The following is a 23,965-nucleotide window of genomic DNA, read 5'->3' as shown; positions in this document are numbered from 1 at the left end:
CCTTCACCTTCTATCTCAGCTTTATTTAACTGTTCTTGCATAAGTTCTTTTCCCCATCTATGAGTTCTTCTTATAATTTTTGAATCACCTTCAACCATTGTCAAAGGGTTGCCTCAAGTCATAACCTGGAGCTGTAGTCAAAGAAAGAAAAACAAATCAAAACGATGGAAGATTAAGAAACTGTGAAATAGAATAAGTGGCGAATAGTTAAAATAGCAAAGTGCAAAATGCTTCCAAAATGCCTACCCCCCAGCAACGGTGACAAAAACTTGACACATCCCTTACATGTGTGTACCGCAAGTGAACGGGTTATCGAAGTAATAAAGTACCCCGGTGAGTGAGTAGTTATATCCACAAGGAATAGTGCTCAAAAACACATCTATTGCTATCTAACTATAGTGAAAACTATTGAAGAGTTGTGTGAACAATATCAATGTAAATGAAAATACAGAAAAGAAAAGAAAGCACAATAGGAATAAGGAGTGGTAATTGATAGAAAGATAGGCTCCCAGACATTGCTCACCCAGGACTATGGTTTCAAGTACAAGACTAATGAATATGTCTTATAACTGATATTTAATGAGTCATAGAAATAAAAAACACACTGTCCCAAACCTAAGGTTAATAGTGACTAACCTTGCACTATGCCCCGGCGAAAAAGAATACTCCCGAAGCCTCACACAATGCAAGGTTGCTTAAAGATCTAGGGACTCCAAGTGATAAACCCTATTCCCTAGTATAGATCTAACCCTTTGGTCCAGGCGAAAGACCCCTAGTCACAACTAAGCCCCAACACTAAGGATTACTTCAACACCTCACTCTGTTGCTCGTGCAACTAAGCCCCAGTGGAGTATATCTCTTAACACTTCACTCTATAGTAATCGCAAAGAACACTTGGAATGTGGAGGTAGGATAAATCATACTAGAAGGGAAAGGGTGCATTCCGCTACCTCTCAACTAACCCTCTCAATCCTCTCCAACCTTGCTTTGTCTAATCCTAATAAAGTGTCACTCATTCACAAGGATTACCAATATTGATTCTTAACCCTAGTACCACTCTAAGGGAAAATCAATTCAACAAGAAATCAAGGATGGAACTCAATTAAAACATTAATTAAAGAAACAAAATAAGAGTTAATGAAACATAATCAACAATAAAATCGAAACTAAAAGCATGTTATCCATTGATAATACCACCTTGTAGTCTGTACTGATGGTCTTGTAGAGCCGCCTAGTATTCTACAAGGGTTCCCTTGTTAAGCCTAGGCAGACTTCTCCGAATCATTGCCGACGAAAGCTCTCCTAATACTCTCCTCCATAGAAATGCGATATCAAAGGCCGTAGAATCTCTCTTATAACCTAGATAAAGCCTCTCTGAACCCTAGCCGTGAGCGCCTCCAAAGGTGGGTAGAAGATGTGAAAAAGATCACAAAAGAATCCTCAAAATGCGGTATCTATAGGGGCTAGAATCAGGCATCTACATGGGCATGTTGAATTTCCACATGACTGTGTGTATTTCTTGAACTCTCTTTTCTGCCAGCTATGAGTAGTAACTTCTACAATGATTTTTCTATAGTTATATGCTACACTAAACTGCTATAGTATTTCACTAAAATGCTCCTGAATCCACTCTTTTCATTGAGGGCACATGAATGGGCACACATCCATGTGATAGGTCACATTGTGTCTACAATAAAACCACATTGATGGGGATCTTGCTAATGTTGCACAAGTCGGGATATATGAGTGTGACTGCATTTGTGCCCCTCCATATTGTGTATTCACTTAAGCACAACGAAAGTTGGCACACACCAAAATATCTTTGAGGACAACTTGTGTCTTCACATTTCTTCAATCAAAGAATTTCATCAAAAATCACATTCACGATCTACTTTTGGTTCCTTTCTTCCAAAATTATCTCCACAACCCTAAATGCACAAAAAAACACAAATACATATGCAGAAACGATAAAATCTAATAAAAGTGATGCTCAATTTAAGAAAAGGAATACTTCGTATTACTTATACACAGTCACTTATGAGAAAAACATAGGATTATGGTTTTGATTTGGAAATAAGGGTCACTCCCAAGAGAAAAAAAACATAGGATTAAGGTTTTGAATGAAAACTAGGAGGTATTAGAAAAAAAAATTTAGGATTAGAGTTTTGATTAGAAAATGGCACATTAAGTAAAGAAAACATACGATTATTGTTTTGATTAAAAAATATCAGATATTCGAAAAATAAAATATAAGATTAGAGTGTTGATTCAAAAATAGGATGGATTCCGAAAGAAAAACATAGGATTAGGGTTTTGATTAAAAAATATTTGGCATTACCAAAAAAAACTTAGGATTTGTGTTTTGAATAAAACATATGAGATCTTATGAAAAGAAAATATACGGTTATTGTTTTGATTAAAAATTGCACAAAACCCCAACAGAAAACATAAGATTAGGGTGTTGATTGAAAATAGGAATCATTCCGAAAAGAAAAACATTGGATTAGAATTTCTGATTAAAAATAATAGACATTCTGAAAGGAAAACAAAATATTAGTAAAACAAAACATTGGACAGGGTCATCCACAGGGGCAGACACACGCCCCTATGTCTTCTCGAGGTAGAGCTCTAAGGCTCTGCAAAGAAACACATGCTCGTGTGGAAAATACCCACAGGCGTGTGACCATCATAAGGTCGTTCATAGGGGCAGACACACGCCCCTGTGTCCTCTCAGGATGAGCTTTAAACATAGACACACGTCCATGTGGAAATTCCACACGGTCGTGTGTCATCTTTGGATGACTTAGAAAAATTACAGACTATGCATAAAATAAAATTTTTGTATATATATACATACTCAGAGGCTGCCTACACTATGTATCATTAATTAGAGAATCATTAAAGACATGCTCAAATGACTAAGAAACTTCACCAATCACAATTATGCACACAAAAACATCAATGATCCAGAAGAATAACACAACAATTGCATGTAAAAGTCAAGACGCCAACACTTAAGACCTTATTCATGCAAGTACTAAACTAAAGCCTAGAAAAATAATAAAGACTTGGGTTGCCTCCCAAGAAGTGCTTGTTTAACGTCACTAAGCTCGACGTACCTCATCTTACCTCACAGGGGCTCATGGATGAAGGTTTCCTCTTACTTTTAACTTGAAAGCATGGTGAACATAATCTGTTGAAGGTAGAGGAGGAGTTATCGAGCATGTTACCACACAAGAGTTCATCACCTTTACTCCATTCTTGCACATTCCCATTAGCCTTGGGGTATTTCTTGTGATGCCTCCTTGCTCCCTTCATCTTTTGGAGCACACTCTTCATGATCCCCGGGGTAGGTTGCAGCTTGTCCTCTAGATCAAGCATCATGACTTCTTCATTCTCCAGTCCTTGATATAGGTTTGGATTCATCATTTCCTACACATATTCATCGATTAGTTCATCTGTAGTATCCAGAAAATAAAGAGTATCATCAAAGTCGAGAGAATGTCTCATGGCTTTGGTGAGATGATATGTAAGCTTGTTATCCCCAACTCGTGAAGTCAACTCCCCGCCATCCATATCAATAAGAGCCTTGGAAGTAAGCAAGAATATCCTCCTAAGTATTAGCATGACATCGACATCCTCATCAATGCCCAACACTACAAAGTCTATAGGAAATATGTACTTGTCAACCGTCACAAGTACGTCTTCGATGATGCATCTTGAATGTCTAACCGTTCGATCCACCAACTAATGTGTCATCCGAGTGGGCCTAGGCTTCCCCAAGCTTAGCTTTTGGAAGAATATGTAAGGCATGACGCTGATGCTAGCGCCTGAATCTGCCAATGTCTTCTCTTCACCTAAATTACCAATGTTGCAAGGAATGATAAAGATTCCGAGGTCCTTCTTCTTGTTCAGCATATTCTTTTGCAATACCGCCAAACAAGAGGTATCTAAGATCACAGAAGAATTCTCCTCTAAGATCCTCTTGTTGGTCAAAAGGTCCTTGAGTAACTCTGCATACTAAGACATTTGATATAATGCCTCCACAAATGGGATGTTGATGTGAAACTACTTGAATAGACCCATGAACTTCTTGTATTGCTCATCATATTGGTCATTCTTCAACCTTCAAGGATAAGGAATTCTTGGCTTGTAAGGTGGAGGTACCACCTCCTTCTCCTTGTTTGCTCTCTGCTCAACCTCCATAACCTCGGGTGTTTCAACATTGGTTTTCTCACTCGGAAGCCTACCCTCAACCTCATAACCACTTCCCAAAGTAATTACCTTCACATGTTCTCTCGGATTAGTTTTGATGTTACTAGGCAAGCTTTCTTGAGGTCTCTTTGATAAAGACTTTGTAATTTACCTCACTCGATTCTCCAAGTTGTGCAATGATCCGGTGTGGTCACAAAGTGTAGCTTCAACCGATTGAAATCTTGTATCCGATGATGTAATAAACTTGGTCAAAGCCTTTTCTAAATCGGTCATCTGGTTTTCCGACCCTAAAACTCGATTCTCCATGTTTGGGGCTTATTGTTGTTATTGGAAACTGGGTGGTGCCATAGTCTTTTGTTACCCATGATTACTCCAAGAAAGATTTGGGTCGCTCCTCCAACCCGGATTGTAGGTATTGCTATATGGATTGCCTTGGCCTCTCATTCCATTACCGACAAAATCCACTTGTTCTACATAGGATGTACCACCAATAGAAATTAGGCAATTAGATGAAGCATGTCCTCCTCCACAACTTGTGCAACTCGTTATGGCTGCAACTCTAGGAGAAGTTAGAGTATCTAACTTCTTGCTCAATGACTTAACCTGGGCCACCAATGAAGTAACTGCATCAATCTCATGAAGTCCGGCTACTTTCATTATGTCTCTAGTGTTCCATTGATAACTATTCATAGCCATTTCTTCGATTAGATGTCAGGTTTCTTCACGGGTCTTGCTCCCTAAGGTACCTTCTATTGCAGCATCAAGTAACTGCTTCGTGCTTGGGTTCAATCCACTGTGGAAAGTCTGAATAATAATCCGCTCGGGGAACCCATGTTGAGGACATTTCCGTTGGAGCTCCTTGAACATATCCCATGTATCAAAAAGAGACTCCAATTCCATTTGTACAAAAGAGGATATTTCATTCCTGAGCTTCATAGATTTTCCGGGAGGGAAATATCAGGCAAGAAAGGCTTCTACCATCTCCTCCCATGTACTGATTGATGCTTTAGGTAATGAATGTAGCCACTGCTTTGCTCTCCCCTTGAAGGAAAATTGGAAGGCCCTCAATTTGGTTGTTCGGACTATGTGCCCACTACACCAAATTAGGCTTTCCGCGGTGTTTTCTTAGCGGCGTTTTATGTAAACCCAACTAATATTTTTAATTTTGTGGCGTTTTTTTGGCATAAAAGCACGAGATAACATTTTCATTAGCCACATTTTTTTATAAGGCACCGGGGAAGCATTTTTTTAGTGCCGTTCAATTGAAAAAACACATTAAATATGAAATCATATTGTTGGATAAATTAGACCCCCGGAAAAAAATTCACTCAGCAACATTTATTTTTAAAACCGCCATGAAATTATTTATATTTAGTGCGGTTTTACTAAATAAACACCGGTAAGTTATTATTAATTTTAGTTTGAAGGGATTCACATAAAATTCGTGTGTAAAAAGTTTGTTTTGTGGCTTTTTTCCTAGAAGGTCCGCTACTTAATAACAAATTAAAAATATGTTAGTTTAAAAAAGATAAATTCACTTTACCTTAAGAAAATAATATATATATTTATTAGTATATATCTCTCGTACATCTCTCTCTCCTTTTCTCTCTCCCCACGCGCTGCCTCTTTCTCTCAATTCACGCCGACCCCCTTCTTCTTTTTCTCTATTCTTGCCCACTTCTCCATTGTCTCTATTCTCCCACATTGAAGTTAATCAAGTATGTGAGGTCCTAATTAAAAGGATGTGTGATGGCCGAATTTGCCAAAATAGTTTTTGGGGTTTTCCCCCTTTATGTTGTTTGTTTCCGAATTTTAATTTGTAGTGTTTTTCATTTACTTTTGTTTGTTGATTTAGTTTTTTTTTAAATTATTTTTTGGGGTCTTGTCTTGTTTTTGTTTTGGTTGTTGCTTGTGCTCTGATTGGAAAAATTTGAGGTTTTCTTAGGGTTTGGGATAAGGGGATTAGTATCTCATTGTTGCTAGTGTTTGGTTTGGATAAATTAATGAGCTAGTGAATTGTTGATTATTGTGAAGGAAAAGTTAATTTTTATCTTTGGATTCATTTTTTTTAAATGTTTTGAGAAATTATTTTGTCCTCTGATTTGATGTATATACATGCATACATACATGGCATACCATGGTTTTTAATACTCTATTTGAAGATCATTTTTATTCCGCTGATATATATATATATATATTGAGAATTTATACTCTTGTTTGAAATTGTAATATCATTCATTTGATATAATATATATAGAACCCCAACCCATGTTATACTTTTAGCCCAAATCCAATAGACATAGCTCAAATTGATCAGTTAACTCATGGAAAAAGGAATATAATTAATATAATGGTCTCTTGAATATATATATATATATATAATATTCAAAATTAAATAAAAAACTAATATTTATTGATCTTCAATGTAGCATAATATATTGTTTAGAATTATCTGGAAATAATTAACATCATGCAAGCTAGTCTCTTTCAATGTGTAGATATATAGTAATGTACATAATTCTGGGCCTTCAGTTGAGAGTGATGCAATTCAAGAAGTTAGATCATCTCATATTCTCTTAAAATACATGCATATATATATATAATATATATGATATTGAATTAATATTCTTGCATGCTTTTGGCTTAGTAGATAGAAGACGTGAGTTTTTATTTTTGTTGGTGAGTGGACATTGATTAATTAATATATATATATATATATATATATATATATATATGTTTACTCACCTTAGAACATTAATGCACATGCTCACAATGGAGTAGCAGAATTTGAGAGAATTTGGATCATCAATGGTACTGGCCATAGACAGACTAATTATATAGTTTTGTGCAAGATAGAATTAATTCTGTGAGACAAGAGGTATATTACAGGTACAACTTTAGCTTTGATAATTAATTAAATATATCAGTATGTCCATGTGTTTGGATGGCTTATCAAAGGAATCATGCTTGTGGGAAGCAGTAGATATGTGCAAGCTAATTAAGTAGGGAGTTATTTAACTCAATAAATCAAAACAAATTCCTCAATAAATTTTTATACTTCTAAATTTGAGAAACAAAACAATGAAATTATTCCCATACATACCCCTTACTAAATTCCTTAATAAATGAAACACGTTATTGTAGTTATGTATGTCATCCTTCTTTGTGGTTTCTTTGCGGTTTCATGATTTATGGTTTCATTTCATTGTTTTGTTTTATGTTTTGAACTTCAATCAAATTAAGATGAGAAGAAGGTATATACCATATACATTTTCATCTATGTTTTGTTTCATGATTTGAGGGGAAAGATATATATCATGCTTTTCTTGTTATTTATGTTCTCAATGTTATTACTAATCAATTAATTGGTTGAATGAAACTTATTATTATTATTATTTTTGGCCAAACCAAAATATTTCATGTTTTCCTTAATTTTCACATTTGTATACTTCTTAATTTGAGAAACAAAACAATGAAATGAAACTACAGTTTCCAAACCAAATGTCTATTTTCAACATTTGAAAATATAGCCAAATTTTGGTTGAATTCTGCTGAACATGCATTAACCACCAATAATATGTTCATGGGAGCTCTCATATGAAGCAACCATCTATGTTCATAACTTTCAGAAAATCCATCTTTTTATTTCATTTGTTATCTAAATATTCAGAATGGGCTTGCAATACTTTTATAATGATCTGCACTAAATAACCTATTTATATAACTTGCAGATCTTTTGTTATATTTGGATACAGAGAGATTAGTGGGAAAAGTAGAAGCAAGAAGAAAAAAGATTAGTTCTTAAAAGTTGAGGTAATTTTTTTGATATTGCCCTGCTTTGAATTTGATTTTCTTTCTATGCGATTAACCATTGTTATTCAATTATTATTTGGTTGTTCATTTTACTTGAACTAGATGTATACTTATTATGCCTAAGTTTTCAGATTTTATATTGTAGTAGTCAAATATAGTGAATTTTTGTTAAATGTTACATTCGTAATTGATCTTATCAGTTTTATGCCCTTGATTTCTTGTGATGAACTTAAAAGTTCAATTTTTCTGTTAAATCTTGGTCGTGGTTACATTTCTTATGATCTCTAGTGTAATTTATCTATTTATTTATTTGTTATTTGTCAGAAACTATTAGTGTTCTCTTATTGTATGTTGCAATTTACTTTTATCCAAGTACTTTCTTTCTTTCTTGCAATTAGTTGGTCATTGTAAATTCTTTTACTGTAAATGTTGGATTATGTTTTTCTTCTCTTTCTTGAATGAAATATTTTGCTATGAGGAATTAATGCTGTCTTTTTTTGATCTGGTTTGCTAGTATAAATATTAAAAATTAGAACTTCTAAAATTTGGCTGATAAAAACCATGCATCAAAATAATAACAACAATGCAAGTACTTATTGGAGAGGACAAAGTATGATATAATTTATAATATTCTAATTAATTCTCTAATATATTAACCATAAATGGATAATAATTGGATGCATAAGTCATGATTGAGTCAGGAATAACTTGATGAAGTTGAAGAATTTTGCAATTTTGCATTTGACAACTGAAGTGAAGATGATAAAATTATATGCCCTTGCATAAAGTGTGTGAATATTCATTGGCAAACACGTCAAATAGTTCTTGAACATCTAGTATGTGATGGAATTCTTCAAGGTTACAAATGTTGGTTTTTCCATGGAGAACGTGTATAGTCATTTAATCAAAAGGCAAGAAACACATTTATAGTTCATTCAAGCTCTGCTCCTCACAATCAAACTTCTCATTTAAGACCAGATAATATCGAAGGATTGTTGCAGGATGCTTTTAACATGCATCATGTTGATAACGATGGTTTGCAATGTAATAGTGATGAATTTAATGTTGAGGTGAATGATGGAGGTAAAACTCTTAGAGGGGTAGTGAATGAGCAACCTTCTAAAGAAGCAGCAAAGTTTTACAAGTTGCTTGAAGATATGAATGACAAACTTTATGAGGGATCGAAGCATTCTAGATTATACTTTTGCATTTGAATTTTTTATCTAAAATGCATGTGCGGGATGACTGTGAAAGGGCTCACTACTTGATTGAATTTTTAAAAAAAAATTTTCCCTCAACAGCTATTCCAGAAAATAGTCGTGACTCCAAGAAAATCATAAAGGATCTAGGTCTTGGGTATGAAAAAAATTCATAGTTGTCCTAATAAGCATGTTATACTGGGAGCATAATGAAAGTTAACAATCTTGTCAAATGTGTGGTCATTCTCGTTGGGTGTCCATTAATTTTGATCAGTGTTTGAATGATGAAAATGAAGTGGCTCATATGATCAGGTTTTGCGGTATTTTCCTTTAATACCTAGACTGCAAAAGAATTTTCATGTCTGCTAAGAGTTCAGCTGATATGATCTAGCATGCCAATGGTCGAACAAATGATGGTCATTTGTGACACCCTGCTGATGCTGACGCATGGAAATCATTTGATGCAAGATATCCTGACTTTTCTTTTGATCCTCAAAATATTAGGCTCGGTCTTTCGTCTGATGGGTTGAACCCATTCAAACTATTAAGAACTTCATACAGTACTTAGCCAGTGGTGTTGATACCCTATAATTTGCCGTCGTGGATTGGGACGAGGCCACCTTCTTTCTTCTAATCAGTGATTATTCTTGGAGATAAAGGTCTCAGAAACGATATCGACATCTACTTGCAACATCTTATTGAAGAGTTAAAGTAATTATGGGTCGGTATCAAGACATATGATGCATCAGCAAGGAGGAATTTCTTTATGCATGCTGCCTTATTATGGACCATTAATGATTTTCCTGTTTACGCAAATTTATCTGGTAGGAGCACCAAAGGAAAGTATGCTTGTCCTTGCTTTGCTGCATAAACTTCTTCAAAATGGTTAACAAATGGGCAGAAGTTTTGTTTTATGGCACATCGCCGGTGGCTAGAGCATAATCATCCGTATAGATCCCAGAAACATATCTTTGATGGTAATGTAGAGATTTGTGGAGCTCCTTCAGTTACTACTGGATCTGATATTTTACTAATGTTGAAAGAGTTGCAATTTAGTTATGGAAAACAACCCAAACACAAATTTAAAAAATTAAATACTAGTAATGAATCAAAGAATAGGTCACTCCAAGTCCCTATTGTTGATGCAGATAGTGATGATGATAAACTAGAGGAAGAAGAATCAAATGAGGCAGATTTGTGGAAGAAGAAAAGCATCTTCTTTTATTTTACCGTATTGGGAGCACAACTTACTGCGTCATAATCTAGATGTGATGCACATTAACAAGAATGTTTGTGAAAATATTGTTGGTACAATTCTTAATGTTGATGGGAAATCGAAAGATAATCTAAAATGCAGGCTTTATTTGTTAAAGATGGGAATTCGTCAAGAGCTTCATCCTGAATATCTTACCAATGGCAAAACAAGTCTACCACCCGCTTCTTTCTCCATGACAAAAGAAAGAAAAAGATTTGTTTTGTCAAATTTTGAAGAATATAAAAGTCCCAAATGCTTACTTGACAGGTGCTCCGCAAGTGCACGGAGTTGTCGAAGTAATATATCCCCAGGTGAGTGGGGGTATCGTATCCACAGGGAGTAGGGAGTAAAAATACTTATATTGTCTCTTAGCTAAGTGAAAGATGGAATAGTGATTTGTGTGCCAAAAGATGTGAAATAACAAAAGTCAAATAAACAAGAGAGAAAGTACGAGTAAGGAGAAGGTAAGGCAATCGATAAAGATGCGGTACCCGGGTATTGCTCCCCCTAGGACAATAGTTTCAAGTGCAAGAACCCTCTATTATACTTCCTAACTAATGCAATGGTGAGTCGTGGACATCCTTAACTACATGGTCCCAAACCTAAGGTCAACCATGCCTAATTCAACACATGTCCTAGAGGAGAAATCGAACAATCTCAACACCTCGCACTCGCATAGAATTGCGATGGGCTCTGGGGATTCCAAGTGATAAATCTCTTCCTAATTATAGACCTAACCCTTTGGTCCAGAAGAAAGGTCCCTAGCCACAATTATTCCCTAGATGCTAAAATCACTTCAACGCTTCACTCCGTTGCACCCGCAACTAAGCCCCAGCGGAGGGTCATCCCTTAGCCCATTCACTTTATTGTGGCCGCAAAGAACTCGAGGAACGGAGGTAGAATCTATCACACCGGAGGAGAAAGGGGACGCTCCTATACCTCTCGACTCACCCTCTCAACCCTCTCCAATCAAGTTCCATCTAACTCTCGTGGTGTGTCACTCACTCACAAGGGTAACCGGATGAACTCTCAACCCTAGTGTCACTCTAAGGAAGTATTCAAACAACAAGCATTCAAGATTGGAACTCACAAACACATCAATTAATTGAAAGCATAATAAAGAGATTCAAAGAAACTAAAACATCCTAGGGTTCACAAATACCCAAATACCTACTAGGGGTTTAGCTCTACATGGAGTTTAATACAAACGATAATGAAATCAAGTGCAAAAGTAAACAATCTATAGGAAAACCCCCTCAAAAATCGTGTCAATGGTCTTGTGGAGATTCCTCTACTCGTCGCAACGATCTCCTCGTCTGGTATAAGATACGCCTCACCAAATCACTCTGACGGAGGCTCCCTTACCAACCTTCTTCCTAATCAGAGATGATGTCGGAGCCGTAGAACCTCCTCCAAGACCTTGCAATACCTCTCAAAACCCTAGCCACAGTCCTCTCTCAAGATGGGGGAAAGATGGAGAAAAGATAAAACAGAAGATGATGAAATCAGGGCTGATTCGGCTTTAAATAGGGCTGAAATCGGGATCTCACACGCCCATGTGGATGCTCCACACGGCCCTGTGGAGATAACGCACGGGAGTGTTGAATTTCCACACGCCCATGTGGCTTCTCTGTTTCCTGCTTCTTTGGCTGGCTGTCAACAAATCCTGCTACAACCCCGGCACGAAGTACTCCTGATTCTATGATTTCATCGAGGTAATGTAAACGGGCACACGTTCACATCGTGGATCGCTTTGCTTCTTCAACAACGGACAAGTCGGTAGGGATCTTGTTCTATGTGCACAAATCGGAACGCTTAAGTGTGACTACCCTTGTGCCCCTCCAAATGGTTGTGCTAACAGAAGTATGAGGAGGTTGGCACACACTCTCGCCTCTCGCATCCGACCTATGTCTTCACATTTGAACCTTAGTAAGATTTCCTCCAACATTGGTGCATTCACGGCCCACATTGGCTTCTTTCTTTAACATTCGTCTTCACAACCCAATCTGCGTAAAAGAACAAAGATGCATACATTTCAATGCTAAAACCCGACAAAAGTAATGCAAATCATAGGGAAATAATGCTTCGCATACTTATCACACAAGCACTTATCAAACTACCCCACACTTAAGCTTTTGCTTGTCCTTAAGCAAAAAATTAAAACATTGTATGTAAAGATGAAGGAAATATTGGAAGTGCTTGGCCATAGGTTCACCAAAGCATGCAAAGAAAGCATTCTAATAGCAAGGAAAATTTCAACACTAAATACGAAAAATCAATGCTCTAGCTAAAAACTTAAATCAAAAAGGACAATAAACCCGAAATCATGTAAGTGTGTGGACCCACTCAAGTCAACCCAAGGTATACTCCTCAAAGTTCTAGGTCTAAGGGACTTATTTATCTACAAGAAGTACCAACAAATTCACAACGGTAGTAGCTTCACACATCCTCGAAGGTAGCCCTTTCCCAAACGGCCGCTAAGGTGGCTTTCACACTTTCGAAGAGGTAGCTCTTTCTACCGGGGTGGTAGCTTTCACACATCCCATGAGATAGCTCTTTCTCTCATTAGGGCATAACGAGTATCCGACTTAAGAGAGTAGCTTCATACATCATAGGAGATAGCTCTTTCCACCCAACAAGTATACTAAACAATAAAGGCATTCTGTTCCTTTTTCTTTTCCAATTTTTTTTTTTGAGCTACACAAGAAACAAACTAAAACTAGTCCCTTTAACCTTAAACTTGAGTTTCCAAAAGTGTTTAAAGAGTGAGTAGTGTAACAAGTATAAATCGGGTAAAAAATCCTACAAATTCAAGCAAGAACTAGAGCATGAGAACATTCAATGTTAAAAATTCTCCTAAACTAAAAGAATACCATTATTGCACTAAGGTGAACCGTCATTGGCTATGTGAGTATATGTGTCAATCAAAAATAGTGTAAATGATATGTGCACTATGAACTCCCCTCCACACTTAAGTTGTACATTGTCCACTGCAAGCTCACTGAAAGGATAGATATTAATGAAGTGCAAATGTGGGAGAAGCAATTGAAACAATACTCCCCTAACTCCTAGTGTTGCATTTGATAGAGCTAAATCCTTGGGAGTGATGTTCCAATGGGTTGTGAAGCTCACACGGCCCACTTTGGCTGTATCCATGACTAGTTCTCAATTCCCAGACTGATAAGACCATCTGCACGCATACATGAGAGGTTCAGTAAAGCTCAATAAAAACAAAAAATAAACTCGAGTATATAAAAGATAAGGCAAGCAATACAACTCGAGACAAAACAAACTAAACTCAGAGGGAGAGTCCTTTCTGAGGATAACAAGTCCAAAAATAAAAGTACAAATAAAGAAAATAAATCAATTGTTGGTGCCATGCCCTGGCTCCTCTGCTAGTGCTTCTGCTAGTGAGGAGGAAGCATGTGGTGAATCCACTGGTGCTGGAGCAAGTGATGCTGGCGGTGGTGAAGATGCCGAGGGGGCCTGAGGAGTCCTCGGACGCAGGATGAATGATGAGGTGACATCTCGCACTAAAATCTGTTGTAGTGTGTCGAAACGTGCCATAAGCTCGGTGTACTGAGTGCCCTGTGTAGCCCTCATCTCGGCAATCTCTGCACGGACCCCGGCTATCTCTGTCCGTACTAACCCCACCGCACTCTCGAGCTTCTCAAAATGATCATGGGCCCGAGATGGTGATGACACATGTACGGTGGGTTCATCCTCTGCCACCGAAGCTACCTCGGTCTCCATAGGTGCTGGCTGAGGCTAAGGGGCAGACTGGGATGCCTCGGCCTCCTCAGCTGTCTTCGGAGATGGTAGCACCAGAGCGTAAACCCCTGTCCAAACTTTGTGGACCATGCCCTTCAACCTCATCATCTCTAGGCTCAGGGGTGCAGGTGTACTCGACTTCTCGGTCCCGTGAACTGTATCCAAGAGACCCATGCCCAGCATTAGTCTCGTAATGTAGGGACCTGAGAAAATCGCTGCCAATCGAGCATAATGCCCCTGGTGACTAATGTACTCTGCGATGATGTAGCCTAAATGAATCGGTATGCGCTGCACCATTGAGTACAAGTAAAGCAGAACCTGCCCATGAGGGCATGTAGATATCGATATGCAGGCCGGGAGAGGCACGTGGCCATGGACACCCCTGGCTCATACTGGCCCTGACCACATAATATCATGTAGGCTCTCTGCGGGGTCAATGCACCAGGATAATATGTCGGTAACTGAGAATACTCCTCAGTGTCTGTGAATGCCTCCTCATGCAAGCCAAGCATAATGGAAAACTGAGTAACGCTCAAGCAATGGTGATGTCCAAGTGCTCTGAACTGAATGGCATCAAGACTATCGAAGCTCGCGTATGATCTGTCGAACTTGAATGAAGATAGAACCTCCAGTGCAAGCTCTCAGATGGCTGGCTCTCGAATCATCAAAACTGCTTCCAACCACCCGTGGAAATGAGATCCTCAACTTCTTCCGCAAACTCATCTCCCTGCTACAGATCTCGCAATATACTCGTGTCCAAGAAATGAGTCTGTCAAAACCGGAGTCTCGACAAGCGCTCATAGCGAACCTGATGCTCTGGAATCGCAAAACTAATGCCCTCAGGCTCAGGGGATGACTCACGCGGCCCCTTGTCAGCTTGCTTCTTTGAACGAGGAGCCATAATCTGCAAAATTTTGAAAGAAACCAATCAAACAAGTTGATAAGATAATGCTGCAGAAATCCACACGGTCATGTGGAATTTCCGTAAGCCCGTGTGGATCCACAGGGCGTGAAAACCGCACGGCCACAACTCAAAAACAAACAATACACCCTAAAATCATCTTCTAATCTCTTTCTAAACATGAATAATCATTCTAATCATAGAGACGAAGCATTATTGGCTAAATTCATCAATGAAAATCATGAATCGACGAAGATAATATAAAATAAGACTTACCGACGAGTTGAGAGGAAGAAACTTGGAATCGGCCAGCAAACCTCGCAAAATTCGTACTAAATAGGTGCTAGAGGGTCGGGAAGGAAGAGAAGAGTGTTCTCAGAGTGAGTGTGGGTGTGAGGATGAAGAGACCGAACAGATTTTAAAGAGAACCCCCGGCTCTTGAGTTTCTGTAAATCCACACGGGCGTGTGGAAATTACACACGCCCGTATGACTCCACAAGAGAGTTTCACAGGGACAGATGCACGCCTATGTGCGCTCTCTAGATAATACTCTGAACACATCCACACGCCCATGTGTAAATTAGCCACGCCCGTGCGCCCAACCAACAGGGGCAGCCACATGCCCCTGTGCACTCTCTGTTCAATCGAGAGAATTCTCTAAGTGTTCCACACGCCCGTGCGGAAAATCCGCACGGCCGTGTACATTCACAGGTGCAACTCACAGGGTCATTCACATGCCCCTGTGCTCTCTCGGGATAGAGAAGGAATCGTCTGCAGAATCCCACACAGGCGTGTGTAAAATACCCACGCTCGTGTGTTGGTCACACAGTTGCCCATAGGGGCGAATTCACGCCCCTGTGTGCCCTCGGGAAAATGTGCTAAGTCTCTGCAGAATGACACACGCCCGTACGGAAATTCCGCACGGTCATGTGATAATCGCACGGTCGCTCACAGGGGCGAGTTCACGCCCCTGTGTCTTCTCTAGATAAGCTCGTAATACAACCCCACGGGCATGTGGAAATTCCACACGCCCGTGTGTTCTCTCTGGATGACTTGAAAAACTCTACAGGCTCTGCAGAAATTTTCTGAGCATGTTACACATCTAGAGCCTGCCCTTTTATGCAACATATACCAGTGAAAAACAATAGAAACAAGCTCAAGCGACTGAATCTTCACCAATTCCTCATGAAAACACACGATAAAATAAAGCTCCACCAAAATAACCGCAGCACAACTAGTTCAAAATAAGGACACCAACACTCAACAAATTATTCATACAAAACTAACTACAACTAGCAAAAACACTAAACACTTGGGTTGCCTCCCAAGAAGCTCTTGTTTTACGTCACTAAGCTTGACGTAACTCGTCTTACCTCACGGGGGTTCATAAATGAAGGTTGCCCTCTTACCCATGGCTTGAAATCAAGATGAGCAAAGTCTCTTGAGCATAGAGGGTGAATTATTGGGCTTGGGACCACCTAGCAATGGTTCATGGAACTCACTCGGCTTGTGCGCACCTCCAACAGTCTTGAAGTGTTTCCAGTGGCGTCTCCTCGCCTTCTTCATTTTTTGGATCATCTTCTTCAGGATCTCCGGGGTAGACGGTAATTCTTCATTCGAACCAAGCATCATTACTTCTTCAATCTGCTCCTCTTGGTCGAACAAACGCTCATACGGGTCTGCATTAAACATTTCCTGCACATATTCATCAATAATCTCATTAGTAGTGTCTAGAAAATATAAAGTATCATCAAAGTCAACAGAATGCCGCATGGCTTAAGCGAGGCGGTATATGAGCTTGTCATCTCCAACTCTCAATGTTAGCTCCCCGCCATTCATGTCAATCAATGCCTTGGAAGTTTGCAATAACGGCCTCCCAAGTATCAAGGGTACATCTGCATCCTCATCGATGTCTAGCACCACAAAGTCGACAAGAAATATGTACTTGTCCACCTTGACAAGCACATCTTCGATGATACCCCTCGGATGTCACACCGTTCGGTCTGCCAACTGTAAAGTCATCCGAGTAGGCCTAGGCTCTCCCAAGCCTAGTTTCTGAATGAAGGTGTATGGCATGACATTGATGCTTGCCCCTGAATCTGCCAATGCCATCTCTTCACCTAGATTGCCAATGTTGCACGGAATGATGAAGCTCCCTATGTCTTTCTTCTTATTCGGCATGTTCTTTTGCAAAACTGCCGAGCAAGATGCATCTAGAATCACATAAGCACTCTCCTCTAACTTCCTCTTGTTGGTCAACAAATCTTTCAAGAATTTAGCATACTTAGGGATTTGAGTCAATGCCTCAACAAAAGGGATGTTGATGTGGAGTTGCTTGAAAAGACTTAGGAACTTCTTGTATTGCTCACTCGCTTGGTCATTCTTCAACCTCGAGGGATAAGAAATTCTTGGCTTGAAGGGTGGATGTGCCACCTCCTTCTCTTTGCTTGTTCCTTCTTCAACCTCTATGACCTCGGGTGCATGTACATTGGGCTTCTCACTTGGAAGCTTACCTTCAACCTCACGACCACTTCTTAAAGTGATCGCCTTCACATGCTCTCTAGGATTCATCTCAGTATTGCTCGGTAAGCTTCCCTGTGGTCTCTCCGCTAGGGACTTCGCGATCTGTCCAACTTGGTTCTCAAGATTGTGCAAGGACACAGTATGATTACGAAGTGTGGCCTCAACTGATTTAAACCTCAAATTTAAAGATTGCACAAATCTGGTTAAGGCCTTCTCTAAGTCGGTCATATGGGTCTCCAAGCCAGAAACTCTGTTCTCAATGGTTGGGGCTTGTTCGTGTCGGAAACCCGGTGGCCCCATGGCCTTCTGTGGACCTTGGTTGCTCCATGAAAAATTGGGATGATTCCTTCATCCCGAATTGTAGGCGTTGCTATATGGATTCCCTTGGTTCCTCATTGCATTCCCCACAAAATCAACCTTCTCAACGAAAGATACATCACCAATAGAGATCGGGCAATCGGAGATAGCATGTCCTCCTATGCATCCGCTACAAGTTGTCACGCCCGGCACTCTATTTGAAGTTAGAGCATCAAACTTCTTACTCAATGATTCGACTTGAGCCGTCAATGAAGTTACCGCATCTATCTCATGGAGCCCGGCCACTTTCTTCTTCTCTCTAACATTCCACTGGTAGCTATTTAGACCCATTTCTTCAATAAGTTGTCGGGCTTCCTCGGGGGTCTTGCTACCTAAGGTACCTCCTGCTGCCGCATTCAAAAGTTACGGCGTACTCAGATTCAAACCGTTGTAAAAAGGCTGAACAATCATCCACTCCGGCAATCCGTGTTGTGGGCATTTGCGCAGGAGCTCCTTGAACCTTTCCCATGTATCAAATAGAGACTCCAATTTTGACTGTACAAAGGATGAGATCTCGTTCCTTAGCTTTGCAGATATTCCGAGAGGGAAATAACGGCCAAGAAAAGCTTCTACCATCTCCTCCCATGTGGTGATCGAGGTTTTAGGTAATGAGTTTAGCCATTGCTTTGCTCTCCCCTTTAGGGAAAATGGGAAGGCTCTCAACTTGATGGCATCATCCGTTACTCCGTTTATCTTGAGCATATCACACACCTCAAGAAAGTTCTCTATGTGACTGTTTGGATCCTCATCAGCCAAACCATTAAACTGTGCAGATTGCTGCAACATGTGGATGAATGCCGGCTTTAGCTCAAAATTCTGAGCTGTAATAGGGGGATGCACAATGCTCGATTGTGTCCCCAACACTGAAGGTCTAGCATAATCTGAGAATGTCCTCTGCTGCTCATTCTGTTCTGCCATATTGTCTCAACCTTAAACTTCCAAATCAGCTAAATTAGACGATTCTTCCACATGTTCTTTCCTTTTTCTTCTAAGTGTTCTTTCAAGCTCTGGATCTCCTTCAGTCAATATTGAGGGGTTCCCTTGGGTAATCAACCTGATGCTGCACAAAGGAAAGAAAACAAATCAGAATGATGAAAGAAAAGAAGATGTGAAATAGAATGAATGGATGAATAGCTAAGAAAACAAAAGTGCAAAGTATCTCTAAACGCCTACTCCCGGGCAACGGCGCCAAAAACTTGACAGGTGCTCCACAAGTGCAGGGAGTTGTCAAAGTAATAAAGCCCCAGGTGAGTGGGGGTATCGTATCCACAGGAAGTAGGGAGTACAAATACTTATATTGTCTCTTAGCTAAGTGAAAGATGGAATAGTGATTTGTGTGCCAAAAGATGTGAAATAACAAAAGTCAAATAAACAAGAGAGAAATTACGAGTAAGGAGAAGGTAAGGCAATCGATAAAGATGAGATACACCGGTATTGCTCCCCTAGGTCAATAGTTTCAAGTGCAAGAACCCTCTATTATACTTCCTAACTAATGCAATGGTGAGTCATGGCCATCCTTGAATACATGGTCCCAAACCTAAGGTCAACCATGCCTAATTCTACACAAGTCCCGGAGGAGAAACCGAACAATCTCAACACCTCGCACTCGCATAGAATTGTAATGGGCTCTGGGAATTCCAACTGATAAATCTCTTCCTAATTATAGAACTAACCCTTTGGTCCAGAAGAAAGATCCCTAGCCACAATTAAGCCCTAGATGCTAAAATCACCTCAACGCTTCACTCCGTTGCACTCGCAACTAAGCCCCAGTGGATGGTCATCCCTTAGCCCATTCACTCTATTGTGGCCGCAAAGAACTCGAGGAACGGAAGTAGAATCTATCACACTGGAGGAGAAAGGGGGCGCTCCTGTACCTCTCGACTCACCCTCTCAACCCTCTCCAATCAAGTTTTGTCTAACTCTCGTGGTGTGTCACTCACTCACAAGGGTAACCGGATGAACTCTCAACCCTAGTGTCACTCTAAGGAAGTATTCAAACAACAAGCATTCATTATTGGAACTCACAAACACATCAATTAATTGAAAGCATAATAAAGAGATTCAAAGAAACTAAAACATCCTAGAGTTCACAAATACCCAAATACGCACTAGGGGTTTAGCTCTCCATGGAGTTTAATACAAACGATAATGAAATCAAGTGCAAAAGTAAACAATCCATAGGAAAACCGGCTCGTTAATCGTGTCGATGATCTTGTGGAGAGTCCTCTACTAATCGCAATGATCTTCTCATCTGGTATAAGATACGCCTCGCCGAATCACTGTGACGGAAGCTCCCTTACCAACCTTCTTCCTATTGAGATACGATGTCGGAGCCATAGGACCTCCTCCAAGACCTTGCCAATATCTCTCAAAATCCTAGCCGCAACCCTCTCTCAAGTTGGGGAAAAGATAGAGCAAAGATAAAACAAAAGATGCTGAAATCGGGGATGATTTGGCTTTAAATAGGGCTGAAATCGGGATCTCACACGCCCATGTGGATGCTCCACACAGCCCTGTGGAAATAACGCACGGGCGTGTGGAATTTCCACACGCCGGTGTGGCTTCTCTGTTTCCTGCTTCTTCGGCTGGCTGTCAACAAATCCTGCTACAACCCCGACATAAAGTACTCCTGATTCCATGATTTCATCAAGGTAACGTAAACGGGCACACGTTCACGTCGTGGATCGCTTTGCTTCTTCAACAACGGACAAGTTGGTAGGGATCTTGTTCTATGTGCACAAATCAGAACGCTTGAGTGTGACTGCCCTTGTGCCCCTCCAAATAGTTATGCTAACTGAAGTATGAGGAGGTTGGCACACACTCTCACGTCTTGCATCCGACCTATGTCTTCACGTTTGAACCTTAGCAAGATTTCCTCCAACATTGGTGCATTCACGGATCACATTGGCTTCTTTCTCTAACATTCATCTTCACAACCCAATCTGCGTAAAAGAACAAAGATGCACACATTTCAATGCTAAAACCCGACAAAAGTAATGCAAATCATAGGGAAAGAATGCTTCGCGTTCTTATCACACAAGCACTTATCATTACTCCTCAAATATATCTGATGGTGTAAATCAGAAGGAACGAAAACTTCACTCTTTGAAATCCCATGATTATCACATATTGTTGCATCATTTGCTTCCAATTGCTTTGCAATCATCCATGTCAAAGCAAGTGACTCATGCCATTTCAGAAATTTGTAACATATTTAAAATTCTTTACCAAAAAGTTCTTAAGGTGGAAGATCTTGACAAACTTCAATATCGAGCAATAATAGCGTTGTACCACTTGGATTAGATTTTCCCGCCGTCATTCTTTACTATAATGGTGCACTTGATTATTCATCTTCCATTGGAGGCAAAACTTGGTGGACCTGTTTATTATCGATGGATGTATCTAATTGAATGGTATAGTTTTACTGGAACATTAATTTGCTATAATTTCTTATCAAACTAAATTCTATAGGTTAATAATTTTAACTTTTTGTTATAGGTTTTTGCTAAAGTTAAAGTCTTATGTGCGGAATAAAAGATATCCTCAAGGATCCATCCCTGAAGGATTTTTAGTAGAGGAATGTGTAACCTTTTATTCTAGTTATTTAGTTGATGTTGAAACAGTATTTAATAGACTTGGGAGAAATTTAAGACACATGCATGATGAGGTACTTGCAAGCTCCTATTTATTTTGTAGTGGTGGAGAGCCAATAGGAAAAGTTGAAGTGGTAGAGTTGGATGATAGATCATGGGCACAAGCACATCATTATGTGTTATTACACTATGAAGCTATTGAACCACTTCAAATGTAAGTTAAACGTTTCATATTTCTGATTTGTTGAGTTGCAAGTTTTTAACATTTATTATCATTATTTCCAGTGAGTATAGAAATATCTTAAGAGATCAAATACAAGGTCGATGTTCAAATGCTCATGATGTTGATAGGAAATTTACTGAAACTTTTCATGAATGGTTGGGAGAAACTGTAAGAAACAAGAACATCTTCTAACTTGAAAAATTCTCTATTAATATTTTAATAATTAGATTCATGTAACTTGTATAGGTCTCTAATGGAAAAGATGTGCCAAAAGAAGTTAAATTTCTTGCGCAAGGTCTAAACATAATTGCTAAGAGATATAAAGGACTCATCATTAATGGAATTCGATTCCATACTAAATCTCGAGAAAGATTTAGGAGAACTCAAAATTCTAGATGTCTTGTTACTTCTTTAACAATGTGCTATGCCAGTGCTAGGCATACTAATCCTTTGCAAGGACATGTTGACTACTATGGGGTACTTAATGATATAATAGAGTTAGATTATTTTAACAAGTTCAAGGTTGTGCTATTTCGTTGTGATTGGGCTGATGTGAACAATAGTAGGGGGCTCAAGAATGATAGATATGGATTTACAATGGTCAATTTCACTCACACAATTCACACTGGCGAACATATTCTCGATGACCCTTATGTTTTTTCATCACAAGTGAAGCAAGTTTTTTATTCTGAAGATCCTAAAGAATCGGGTTGGTTTGTTGTGATATGTAATGAACCAAGAGAGGTGTATGACATGGGTGATGACAAAACAGATAGTGGACCTTGAACTAAATGTTTCCCTTCCAATCATTAGGGTATCTTGAATACTAATGATGACGGTCAATGCGCTCGTCAAGATGTTGATGAAGACATTTATGGGTTTTGACACTCCACAATTTTTTTGTACTAATTGTTATGACTTTACTTGAACGACAAGTAAGAATTTTCTTTTAAGTAATGTCTTGATCCCGATTTTCCTTAGTGTAGTGTTTTTTTCTTAAAATATTTTACAATTGTTCTTTAATAAGTGTATACTTTTGCCTTTTGAGTACATGATTTAATTTTTGTAATACGCATATGCATTAGGTAATTTTGTTACATAGTTATTAATAATTGTAATGTTTTCAATAAGCATCTTGATTATGTGCAATATATAGATTTGTGCTAATTATTTATTTTTCTAGTGCCAAACAGGAATCTTATCCTTCTATAAAGAACATTCTTTTTTTGGATTCTGAAGGGAAACATGTTGCTGTGAAGTACTTTTCAAACATTTGGCCTATAATGTGAGTGTGTGTGTTTCATTTATTTTCAGCCTTGAATACTGAATTAGATCACATTTGTCTAATTTCTTGATGTTATAATGCAGAATTGATATCAAGAAGTGTCTACTATCAAGGCAAAATTAGACTCACTTGCACAAGTCATAGTGGTTTGATTGTCCTGATGAATATTTTTAAGATATAATGTTAATTTCGGGTGTATAATATTACTAACACTTTAAATAATCAAAATTAAAGGCACTTGCTTTGTGAAGGCCTTCAACCCTTCAAACAATTTGAGAGGCAATTTGAATATGCTACCGCAAAAGTCAGAGAAAGAAGGTATTGTGTTTAATTCTTAATGTTAATGTGTGGCTTATTGTTGATTTCGTAACACTGTAGCTTATTTTTTTTTTTTAAATCAAGAATGGCTATTCTTGTTGCAAAGTTAAGTTTTAAAAAAATCTCTATTTAGCAAAACTATGAAGAACAAAGGCACGCTTTCAAGGTATAGCTATTATGTATCATGGTGCCTATTAATGCATGTCTTGCTATGTATTTGTTATTTTAGAATGTTATATTGTATCCTTAAATAATGTTTGTGTGTGTGTGTGTGTGTGTGTGTGTGTGTTTTATTTATTTGTAGCCTTCAATAATGAATTAGTTCACATCAGTCTAATTTCTTAATGTTATAATGCATAATTAATACCAGGAAGTGTCTAATTTGAAGGTAAAAGTAAACTCACTTGCATAAATCACAGAAGTTTGTTTGTAATGATCGATGAACATTTTTCACAAATAATGTTAATGTTGGGTGTATATTATTACTAACTTATAAATAATTAAAATTAAAG

The 23,965-nt window shown here is 38.7% G+C and overlaps 2 non-coding genes across 2 annotated transcripts; both read left to right on the top strand.

Annotated features, from left to right (window-relative positions):
• The first annotated feature begins 5,041 nt into the window (after positions 1-5,041).
• LOC120251987 lies at positions 5,042-5,148 on the top strand. Its single transcript, XR_005533544.1, has one exon. It is a non-coding gene; the product is annotated as a small nucleolar RNA R71 (small nucleolar RNA).
• Positions 5,149-18,455: 13,307 nt separating this feature from the next.
• On the top strand, positions 18,456-18,562 carry LOC120252005. The gene has a single exon (XR_005533560.1). It is a non-coding gene; the product is annotated as a small nucleolar RNA R71 (small nucleolar RNA).
• The last annotated feature ends 5,403 nt before the right edge of the window (positions 18,563-23,965 follow it).

The sequence above is a fragment of the Dioscorea cayenensis genome, chromosome 20, assembly GCF_009730915.1.
Source record: "Dioscorea cayenensis subsp. rotundata cultivar TDr96_F1 chromosome 20, TDr96_F1_v2_PseudoChromosome.rev07_lg8_w22 25.fasta, whole genome shotgun sequence".
Lineage (NCBI taxonomy): Eukaryota > Viridiplantae > Streptophyta > Magnoliopsida > Dioscoreales > Dioscoreaceae > Dioscorea > Dioscorea cayenensis.
Note: the sequence above shows the minus strand (reverse complement) of the source record. Positions and strands in the feature narration are given on the sequence as shown.